At 52.2% G+C, this 11,878-nt stretch overlaps 1 long non-coding RNA gene across 1 annotated transcript; it reads left to right on the plus strand.

The window, feature by feature from the left end:
• Positions 1–4,085: 4,085 nt before the first annotated feature.
• LOC120638307 lies at positions 4,086–10,561 on the plus strand. Its single transcript, XR_005659890.1, has 3 exons — positions 4,086–4,873; positions 5,436–5,458; positions 9,261–10,561. It is a non-coding gene; the product is annotated as an uncharacterized LOC120638307 (long non-coding RNA).
• Positions 10,562–11,878: the final 1,317 nt, after the last annotated feature.

The following is an 11,878-nucleotide window of genomic DNA, read 5'->3' on the forward strand; positions in this document are numbered from 1 at the left end:
GGGCCATCCACATTGTCCCGGGCCCTGGGTGTCCAGTAGGCGGGGCCCAAGCTCACCCTCCGGTCCACCCCCAGCCCCAGCACACTGGCCCTGGGTCTCTAGACAAAGCCCTAGGGAGGAGCAACCCACCGACACCCGGCTGGGCGGACTGGTATCCAGTGCTCTCCCTGGAAGGCAGCTTCCAGGAAAAGCTACTCTCCTCCCACCCCATTCCAGAAATAGGTATGGGCAACTGCAGGAGAGCAGAGGGTGAGTTTAGTGGTCTGCAGGCCAAAATAAGCTAGTCAACCCAGGCCAGCTCCCTGGGGAGGACCCCAAGCTGCCGGTTGTTTGTCCAAAGTCAGTTAGGGAGTCAGGATGGGATGGGAGGGAAGATCACAGCAAATAACCTTTTTCTAATCCTGGGTTCTAATCCTGATTCTGTCACCTGCCTGCTGGGTGACCTTGGGCAAGTCATTTAACCTCTCTGTGTCCCACTTTCCTCATACATAAAATGGGGATTCAATACGTGTTCTCCTTCCCCTTTAGCTCAGAAGCGCCAAGGGGCAATGGGACCGCGCCTGATCCGATTGATTTGTATCGCTATCCCAGCACTTAGCACAGTACTTGATCCATTTGATAAGCTCAACTACCACAATTATCATCATTAAAATTATTATCGTTATTACTACTTTTATTATTATCATCGAGCACCCATTCTTCCAACAAGAGGCTTGGTGGTGGGCCCAAGAGGGGTCTGGGTCTTGGGAATACCAGCGCACCAACTGGCTGGTATCACCCCCATCCAGGCAGGCTGAGAATCCCAGCCTTCTGCTATTTAATGAGGGGGAAATGTGTCTGTTTATCGTTATACTGTAGTCTCCCAAGTGCTTAGTACGGTGCTGGGCACTCAGTAAGCGCTCAGGAAATACGATTGACTGGCTAGCTGACTAACAAGGAAGCAGTGGAGACTTTACCCACCCAAGTTATTCGGCCTGCCAGGCGCTCAGCCGGCTTCTCGACGTTCAGTCCGGCAGGATTCCTGCCCCGCTCCGTTCCTCTGTACAGTAAAGGGGCTCCCGGTCAGGTCTAAGACCCTCTGCCGGGGGGCCAGGGCAGGATACCTTCCTTCCTGCAGAGTTCAGCTACTTTTTAAGTCTCCCCAGAAGGTTGCAGAGAGGGAAGATCAGTGGATGATTATGCCCTATGGCCACCAGATGGTACTATGGCTCTAGTGGACTTGCTGCCAAGCATCCAACCGGGGGCCCCTAAAGGTGATCCAACTAATCTTGGGGAGAGGCAGCACAAGATAACCTTCACGGTTTGTTTTCTTGCTCAGGCTGTCCACGCCCCAGAACGTCTCCAGGAGTTTGTCAGGATTCTTATTTTATAGATAGAGAAACTGAGTGAGGAACTGATTTCCAAAATTCTGCCGCCCTTTCTGGTTTGTCTCGGTTTTGCTCCTGCCGCGGAGAATAGCGTGGCCTCGTTCGGCTGTGTTGGCTTGGACCCTGGCACCTCTAACTCAAGCAGGGTGCTTATTCTCCCTCATTCAAGGTAGCCACTCCCAGGGGCAGAGCCCACGCTATGATAGGATTGTAGATCACAAGGGACTAGGTCTGTTTTTATTAATAATAGTAATAATAATGATAATCGTGGTATTTATTAAGTGCTTACTATGTGCCAGGCATTGTACTAAGATCCGGGGTGGATACAAGGAAATCAGGTTGGACACAGTCCCTTTCCCACATTGGGCTCACAATCTCAATCCCTATTTTACAGATGAGGTAACTGAGGCCCAGAGAAGTGAAGTGACGGCCCAGAGAAGTGAAGTGACTTGCCCAAGGTAATACAACAGACAGGTGGCAGAGCCAGGATTAGAACTCCTGACCTGCTGACTCCCCAGCTCCTGCTCTATCCACTGCACCATGCTGCTCTTCTGTTTTTATATCAGGCTTCACTCAACATGTGGAAGTAGGTGTGCTTGAGGATTAGAAATTCATCAAGGGCAGGAATTGTGTCTTCTATTGGTCCCTAAGCGCACCAAAAACACTAAGCACTCCCTCACCAGCACAGGGCACTCAAAAAATTCATACTGAATGAATGAATGATGACAGTGACTCTTCTTTTGTTTCATCAGCTCAGTGTTGGGTCCAGTGGTGCTGTGAATGGGGATATTGATCAGGCATGATTGGGGACTCTGGGCTGGGCTTGGGGCTGGATTCCATCCTGAGCTCAACCACAGGCTCGAGTCAAGCACCGATCTGTACCTCATTTCAAGTTGTGGAAGCAGCAAACGTACTTTTATTTATCTGGCTGCTCGAGCCAACACTTCACCTTGAAGTCCTTTCCTGAGTTCCTAATAGTTCTTTAGAGGTGATTAAAAGGAAGAATGATTTATATCTTATTTTCTCCTGGGCCTGCTGTTTGTTTACCATCTTCCTAGTTCCCCTGCCTCCAAGAAAACCAGGCTATGAAGTCTCACTTTCTGTTTCTCATTAGTATTGATTTCTGGTCCTTCTGGTTCCTCCAAGATTCTGGTGCTGGGCAGGGAGTTATCTGCAGCCTCAGGGTGCCAAGATGATCCATCCTTCGTCTTCCCGATGCCTCTCTGAAGACTCCGGGTTCAGACCAGAGATCAGTCAGTGACTGCTGCAGCCAGCTTCTTTCTGCAGTGAGAAAAGAAAAGAAGGGAGGAGAGACAGAACACCTGAATATGAACCAGAGGGTTTTCTACATAATAGTTGTAGTACAACGAATATTTATTGAGCGCCCACTGGATGCAGTGCACTGTACTAAGTGTGTGCAGTGTGGGGAGGAAGGTAGAGACAGAGACAGATAGCCCTTTCTGCAAGCCTGATAAGTTCACATGAGACCTGGGGGAGCATCGTGAATGAGAGCTGTACATATATGTAAGCATGTGGAACTTTGGATCTGTAATACTGCCACGCTAGAAAAAGAGATAGTGGGTATGAGAGAAAAAGTGGGCTGGCAGGTTGCATTCTAGCTATAACTGTGAGAACTGACACTCCTCTTTGGGATAGGAAGGTGTGTACAGAAAGCATATATGTAATTCCATATTACATATCACATATTACTTTGCCTATCTGTGGGACTGTGATGTGACTCTGGGAAATTCTAGAGGTGAGTTGGGGTGGTCAATTCATCTTCCCCCCCTTCAGACCTGCACCTCAACTGCTCCATTATTAGATGGGTGTTTGTTTGTTTCCGCCCCCCCCACACCTAATTTTTTTTAATAGTGCCTGTTAAGTGCTTACTATGTGCCGAGCACTGGACTAGGTACTGGGGTAGACATAAGATCCTTAGGTGGGACACGGTCCCTGTCCCACATAGGCTCACAGTCTAAGAAGGAGTTGGTTTTAATCCCCATTTTATAGATGAGGTAACTGAAGCACAGAGAAGTTAAAATGGTGGTATTTGTTAAGCGCTTACTATGTGCAAAGCACTGTTCTAAGCACTGGGGAATACCAGGTGATCAGGTTGTCCCATGTGGGGCTCACAGTTTTAATCCCCATTTTACAGATGAGGTAACTGAGGCAAAGAGAAGTTCAGTGATTTGCCCAAAGTCACACAGCTGGCAAGCAGTGGAGCTGGGATTAGAACCCACGACCTCTGACTCCCAAGCCCGGGCTCTTTCCACGGCTTGTTCAAAATCACATAGCAGGCAAGTGGTGGAGCTAGAATTAAAACCCAGTTAGGTCTTCTGACTCTCAGGCCCAGGTTCTTTCCGTTAGGCCATGCTGCTCCTATTTCAACAGTTCAGTTCAACCACATCTTATTTTGCTCTTTCTCTCCCCATCCATCCCTCCCTTTTCCGCTGATGAATACTCTTGACACCCTCTCCCTGTATCTGTCCTCAATCCCCTTCTGACAGAAAAATACTCAGCTGAATCAAAAAGTATGAGGTGCCAATTCTGAGAGTGAGAGGCTGTCTAATTTGAGCAGTGTGGGTGTCGTTGAGGTTTGAGAGTATGTGAGTGTGATTGTGTGTTAGGTTTGAGATTGTGTGTGTGTAATTGGGTCTTTGTATTGGGTTTGGGAGTCTGTGTATGTGTGTGTTTGATGTACGTATGTGTGGAGGTGAGTGTGCTTGTAAGCGCTTAATAAATAAGTGCTAAGTTTGATTGTGGGTTGGGTTGGGAAATGTGTGTGTGTGTGTGTGTGTGTGTGTGTGTTTATGTGTGTTCATGTGATGCTGGGGATTCTGGGAAAATAGGGGGCTTCCCCTCTGCATGTGATTTATTAAAATTGACTCTGACAGCTGTGACTTTTCTGGCGTGAAAGCCCCGAGGTCAAAGGCATAGTGGCCATCTGAAATGGATTCTTCTCTGCAGTATTTTGATGCCAGAGTTTTTCTCCTCTGGTTTCTTTGGGAGACGGTGACGATTATAAATGCCGCTGCTGTTGCAGGCTCCAGTGGCTTCGCTCCAGCTCCAGCTCCCCTGTCCCCCTGACACCTGCCACTCAAACTGACAGCTCTTAGCTGCTGACTTGGCCTCAGGGATTCAACGAGGCACTCACCCAAGGCAGAGGATGCTGCTCAGCCCCAACCAACTGAGTCAGGAAACCTACGGATTGTGGAAGCTGGCCCCGGGCCTTGCGGTTCACTCACGCTCTTCCTCTCCCTTTCTTCTTTCTGCCCCCCACTGCAAAATACTCACAGGGCACCTGTGTGGGGTCTTTTCCGACTTTAAGCTTCAAAATAGATGAAGTTATTCAGTAAGAATAAGAATGTTGTCTTTAGTGTAGAAGCATCCAGTTCCAGCACCTGGTGGGAGAGAGACCCGAAGGCAGCCGGTTCGGGCAGAGGCGGAATTGCTTGCTCACGGCCCTGCCCAGTGGTTAGAACGGAAACCTGGGACGACTCAGAAGGGTGAGTCTGTGCATGACGTTAGTTTTGTTTCCTCATTTATTCGGACGCTTCCTGAGCAGGGTGGTTGGACCCATGGGGCTTGATTCTATGAGTCCAGCTGATTAAAATGCCAGAAATATGCGGAAAGGCATTTTGTCTAGTCTTGACTGAGCACCAACACTGTGAAAAGCTCAGAACAGCCTGGTTCTAATCCCGGCTCTGCCACTTGTCTGTTTTGTGGCCTTGGGCAAGTCACTTCACTTCTCTGTGGCTCAATCACCTCATCTGTAAAAAGTGGGGATTAAGACTGTGAGCCCCATGTGGGATGTGGACTGAATCCAACCTGATTAGCTTGTATCTACCTCAGTGCTTAATACAGTGTCTGGCACACAGTAAACTCTTCACAAATACTGCTAAAAAAACCCACAAACAGAGACACACTTGATCACAGTTCTTATCCTTCAGAAGTTTTCACTCTGAGGCTGCAACTAGAGGACTGACTGTACATATTCCATCTGGGTACACAGTGCACCAGCTCAGTGCTTTTTTCACTTTTCTTTTCCCTCCTCCCATCTTTTTCCAGGTCCTGGAAATCCATGGACAAAGGTAGGTGAAGGCACTAGGTCCAGCCACACATTAGAGAACCAAAGCTCATCCCTTAAAATAATAGTGAGGGAGCAACTAAGCTCCGGAGGAAGACGCCTGGAGAATTCTGCCTGGGGGTGGGGCAGAGAGGAGACCCAGCTAAGGCTGTGACACTCATGACTTAGGCAGGTTAGTGGGGCATGGTTGGGTAGGACAGGGACAGGTAGTAAGCAATGCTGGCACCAAGGCTGCCCTCTGGAGTACCCAGGAAAGAGGAAGTGCCTGGTATAAAACTGCCTTTTGCAAGCAGAGGTCCATGAAGCATGCTGTGCCCCAGTAAACAAGCCCTGTACGGCAGTCCGAGTTCTACAGAACCGACTGGCAAACTGAGGCCTCGGATGGAGATTGAGAGCAAGGTCATAAACAGCACTGGCAACAGTGTCCTGCTGCCCAGCACTGCAGACTAAGCATCAGGACCTGCCCAGTGCCAAGATCTCCGGGCACGCAGACAGCAGAATAACAAACATTTCTGAAATAACGTCAACAGCCCGGTCCAGGGCTCTAATCAAGGGAAAGCTCGGCATTCCAAACCTGCACTCACCAGCCCTCTCAGCAGCACAGCAGCACCTCATCCCAGGAGGAGGGACTGTCCCCTACTGACAGTTAGAAGGGGGCTGGGGTAGGGGTCCAGAGGGGTGAACGAGTTGGCTACAGGATTCAGAAGGAGTTTGTGGTGAAGGGAGGTTTATGGCTCAAGGATTTCAGGCTCAGAGCACTAGACGCTGAAAAGCTGGCAGACCTCAGGAACTTGGGAGATTAGATCATCAGACAGAATGAAGGAACTGAGAAACAGAGGCGGGGGGGGGGGGGGGGGAGGGGGGAACGGTGTGGGGAGGGTGAGAGGGAGCAGGGGAGATCAGGAATGTTTCAAGGCAACCTGAAAAGCCTCCTCCGGATTGGACAGGCAGATTGGGGGTCAGCTAGAGGGAGTTTTAGCTCTGAGTGAGGCCTGATGTGTGTGATTCCATAGATCTGTGTTGGATCTTTAAGTAGGTGTCCACCTTCAAGTAAGTGAATGTTTGCCTGTACAGCATGTGCTTCTGAATGTATGTAAATGAGCTTCTGTGTGCGTGTGCATATTGGAGAGTGAAGGCACATGCGACTGTTTTGGGGGGGGGGGGCAGTGTCTGTGTGTGTGCATGTGATGTGTGCAAGTGTTTTCACACAGCCCTAGAAGGAGCAATCAGTCATCTCCAAGGAATCTTAGCAACAGCCACCCCCAGAAAAGGCTTTCACCAGCTGGAGCGGTGATGAGTCAGCAGCGAGGGCTCACTGGCTGTGTCCGGGCCAGCGCTCCCTTCTCCCTGGGAAGGGCTCCAGTCCCAAGGCTGGCTGGCTGGCTGACTGACTGGCTGGCTCTCTCGGGTCAGTGCTTTTGTGCTGGCACCCGTGGATGAATTCCTGGATCCCACTGTCTCTGGCAAGAGCAGGCGGCTGGGAGCAAAGGCCAAGGCACAGGGTTTCTTTCCCTCCCCTCTCCCACCCCCCCCTTTTTTTTGCTACAAAACCAAAACACGGTGTTCACGAGTTGGAGGGCTGTGGCCAGATGGCAAGAGATGGAGGCAAAGGAGGGTGGGAGATCAGCAGAGTGGCCTAGTGGATGGAGCACAGGCCTGGGAGTCAGAAGGACTGGGTTCTAATTCTGCCTCTGCCAAATGTCTGCTGTGTGCCACATCACTTCTCTGTGCCTCAGTTACCTCATCTGTAAAATAGAGATTAAGACTGGGAGTCCCATGAGGGAGAGGGACTGTGCCCAACCCGATTATCTTGTAACCATCCCACTGCTTAGTACAGTGACTGGCACATAGTTAGCACTTAACAAATACTGTTGTTATTATTATTATTTTCGGTGTCTCCTACCCCCGGGAAGGCCCCAGAGGACTCTGGCAGAGAGTCCAGGCCCTGAGAGGACTCAGGACCAGGCCCTTCTGGGGGCTTACAGTTTTCTAGTCCTCCGTAAGCTTGTTGCAGGCTAGGAATGTGTCTTTCAACTCTGTTGTATTGTACTCTCCCAAGCTCTCAGTGCAATGTTCTGCACACAGAAAACACTCAAATACCATTGCTTGATGGATTGATTTGTTGAGTTGGGCTTAGCTCCACAGGGGAAATACTGCTGTGGCCTCCTGTCTGGCCTGAAGGTCACCCTGAGCTGGGAGCCACATGGGACCCAGGGTGTGTGTTGCTCACGGTCCTCCTGCCGTGCCTCCCCCTCCACCAAGCGTGGGCCTGCAAGGGCAGAAGTAAAGCTGGGGGTTGGCGGGGGAGGAGATGGAAGAGGCAGGAGAGCAGGTGGGGGCAGCCACCGGAGCAGCAGACCCCACCAGCAGGCGGAGGGCAAAGGCAAGATGAGGGAGGGAGGGGGGAACCGGGGCCTGCCACGACGAGCGGAGCAGGTGATGCCCTCTGCCACCCGCCCCCGAGCTTAGCCTTGACAGCCCCAGGCCCTCCACTGCCCCTGGTTTATGGATTCTCCTCCCCTGAAAGCACAGAGACCTGGGGGCAAACTCTCTGCTCTCTCAGCATCAGAAGCGGTAGCAGCAGTGGCGACGACGGCATCACCCAGCCTGAATCACTGGCCTCATTACTGGGAGCAGGAAATGAATAAAAACTAAATGAGTTTGAAAATGCCAGGAGGTACTGTTTATCCCCCTTCCCCCCCTCCTTCTCGTCCCCCTGGCAAGGGCCGTGTATAGTTACAGTTTAATCTTGGAAATGCCAGACAGCTGTTCCCCGTTGCTAAGAGACTGGCACACATTATGCAGATGTCAGGGACCTCAAATGTCTGCCGGAAATTACAGATCATGTTGTATGAGCGGAGGGGCTGTGGGGTGCACAGTGGGAGCCCGGGTGAAGGTTGGGGAGGGAGGAACCCACCCTTCTTGGGGGCACCTGATCTAACTCTCCCTGGGGGCTCTAAACCAGCCCAGCTCCTGGGGTATCCTGCCCGTGCAGCCCCCAGATACCACCTCTGCCCCTCCCTGGTGATCCCCACCGCTCCCTCTCTTTCTGCCTTGACAGCTCCCAACCCCGTTTCGGCTCCGCTATCCTCTCTCTGGCTGCTGAGGCTCCTCATCTCCACCCACCCACGGCTTTACCCTGCTCCTGCCAGGGAGATGCTGAGCTGTCTGGCTCCGTCATGGCCCAGCTGGACTAATACATGGCTTAGGCGGTGTGGGGCGGGGGGCCTGGCCGGAGTAGGCCTGCCTCCATCCTCATCCCCCTGTGGAGTAAGAGGGATTCCCTCCTGACCCCCAGCCTGGGGTGGGAGCCTGGAGTGCTCAGGGAATGGACCCCCCCCCCCCCCCCGCCCCCAGCACATCTAGCTTTTCGGGGACCCCCTGGGGAAGCTGTGGGTTGTGAAATTGCATTCACCTTCTCAGGTCAGCAGGGGCCGCTGCGAGAGGGAGATCCCGCCGGGAGGGCCAGGCTGGAAAGACAAGGAGAGTTTGTGCACAGACCTCCCCTCCCTCACCCTCCCAGTCCCTCCCGCAGACAAGCAGAGAGCGGAGGGGTTCACGATGGGAAAGAAAGGAGCCCTATAGGCCCTCGGTTTGGGCTCCGGGGACCCAGTCAGACCAGCTGAACCAACAGAGGAGGCTCTTCGTGGGAGGGAGGGGCTCCTACATCCCACCCCCTGGGAGGATGGGATTGCCCTAACGCTCCGGCTCAGTGACAGGCCTCCTGGACTGTGAGCTCCTGGACCCCTCTCTTCTTCCCCACCCCCGGCACAGTTGTTTTTTTTAATCCCAATTTTTCCTTCCAGCCCTAGCCTCCTCATCAATGGTGCTTCGCCACCCAGCCACGATGACACTCCTGTGCCCCAAGGCTCTGCTCCCTGCCAGAGGTCAGCATGGATATCACCATGGCAGTGGGGCAGGGTGTGTGTGTGTGTGATGATGGCGTGGGGGGAGAGACCCGGGACTGCCACAGCTGTAGCATCACCCAGTTCTGGAGGAATGAAGTGGACACCCCGGCAGCCGGCAGAGAAAGGGAAGGCAGAAGGGAGACGAAGGAAACCCCTGTCTAGCTGCACACAGCTAACCCTGAACCGCCAGCAACAGCCACGGGGAAAACTCATGGGACTGTAAGCTTGTTATGGACAGGGAATGTGTCTGTTTATTGGTATACTGTCCTCTCCCTGGTGCTTAGTACAGTGCTCTGAACACAGTATGCACTCAATAAATAAATTGACTGACTGAATGAATGAATTCCAGGAGAAGGATGGAGAGATTCCTCACAGGAGAACTGGCATCCAGAGGTCACGAAGTGAAGCCAGGGACAGAAAAGAAGCAGGGGCATTTGAACTCTAAGGGCATTTTTACCAGTGTGCGCATATGCATGTGTGTGTATGCACATGTACACACTCATGTGGGAGACCAGGGCCAGGGTATTCGTATGTGAGGGGACTTTCAGCATGCATCCAGGAATGAGCAGGGCCCCCATCCCTCAAGTGCAACTCACAGTTCACCACCGGCATGGTGAAACAGCCGCAAACTAGGGCATGTCTGGTGGGGCTCTGCCAGCCGTTAATAAAGGTTTCTAACCAAAGGAACACCTAGTGCAGCTCTCACCGTGGACAACCTTCCGCAGGAATCCTGGAAAGAGCTGGCTCACATGGGCGGCAAAGGCCACGGCGGCTACCGCGGCAACCTCCCGCTAATTCCAGGGGCTGCAGCCCAGCATTGGCACTGTGCTGCAGTCAGTTTGGCTGTAGAGGAACCCTGTGTGGGACGGGGACTGTGCCTGATTCGATTATCTTCTATCTATCCTTGCGCTTAGTACAGTACTTGGCAAATAGGAAGCACTTAATTTCCACCATTATTAAATAAAGCTCTTGCATACACTTCTGAAAATGCTGGCCTCCTGCCCTCTAAATCCCTGTTTTCCCCAGCAAAAATCTGACCGGTGAGAACGAGAGAGGAAAGTGACACAGCCCAAACCACTAGAATTTGAGTGTATGCTCTTAGCGGAGAGGGAACGTGGCTTGTGTTCCTTTTGTACTTTCCAAGTATATAGTATGGTGCAATGAACTCGATGGGTGATCAATAAATGCATTTGCGGCTATTACTGCTATCACTACTACTATTACTTCTAACACATAATCAATTTCTCTCTGCAAGTTTGTGGTGCAGGAAACTTCATGACTGGACTGAGGTCCATCCATCCAAATGTCATCAGCATCATCATCACCTAACATCGCATCAGTGTACCCCTGTGGGGCTACATGCAAGGTGCCCGATGACCAATGAGAGTAGATGTGCACTTTTCACATACCGGTCCGTAGACATTTTGTCCACAGGGCGGTATGGGGTGGGAGGTTCCCACTTCAACCACCAAAGGCCTGAGCTTAAGGAGGGAAAGGGACAGGATTAGACCTGGAGACTTGGAAGAGGAATAGGCAAATGGGCCAAGGGGATATCCTTAGATCCTGTCTGTGTGAGTCCCCTGTGAGGGTCAGAGCTGACCTGGACAACGAGCCTCTGCAGAGGGCAGGAGGAGACCCCAGTCCCACCCTTGGCCCAGGCTTACTCCCCAGTCCCGTTGGAAATGCGATGAGACCAAGAGGAAAAGGGAGGGTTGAGCTGTCGTGACAGGAGAGAGAGTCCAGCCTGGACCACCGGGCGCCGAAACTCTCTGATCTATTGCGCTAGAAGCTATGCCGCCCCCCAATACACACATCACACCCCCTTCTGGTCCCCAACTTCTACTCCTTCAGTCTGTGGGCCTTAACTACTCCGTTTCCTCCTCCAACCAGTGGATTTTGACAGTATCTTTGACATATGGGGAAACTGAGGCCTGGGGAGATGTGATTTGCCCTGACCGAGACAGACTTCCGCAGCAGAATGGAGAGAAGGACTCAGCTCTGCAGGCTCCTGGGCCCGAACACTACGCATGAGACCACAAAGTCTCTGCCAGATGAATCATCTTGTTTTTTTCTTTTCAGCTGAGTGGGCTCTGGCCCTGGGTGCCATCCAGCGGCAGGGAAACGGCTGGTTCCCCAGCTGTGCTCTGAGGCAGAAGGAAAAAATGAATCCCTCTTCCTGACCTGGTCAGGTTCCACATCGTGCTGTGGGTCTGGGGGGGAACAGGAGACTGAATGAGTCTAGTTGCTGGAGTAGCAGCCAGGGAAGGGACTGGGAGAGCAGAAGAGCGGTGAGTCGCTTACAGCTTGTCCGCCCTTCCCCCTTGCGGAGCTGATCCAAACAGAAACTCCTTACTATTGGCTTTAAAGCACTCAATCAGCTCACCCCATCCTACCTCACTTCACTGATCTCCTACTACAGCCCAGCCGGCACACTCCGCGCCTCTAGCGTCAGCTTCTCGCTGAGCCCCCCATCTCGTTTATCACATCGCCAATCCCTTTCCCGCATCCTCCCCCTA

The sequence above is a fragment of the Ornithorhynchus anatinus genome, chromosome 1, assembly GCF_004115215.2.
Source record: "Ornithorhynchus anatinus isolate Pmale09 chromosome 1, mOrnAna1.pri.v4, whole genome shotgun sequence".
In the NCBI taxonomy this organism is placed as follows: Eukaryota; Metazoa; Chordata; class Mammalia; order Monotremata; family Ornithorhynchidae; genus Ornithorhynchus; species Ornithorhynchus anatinus.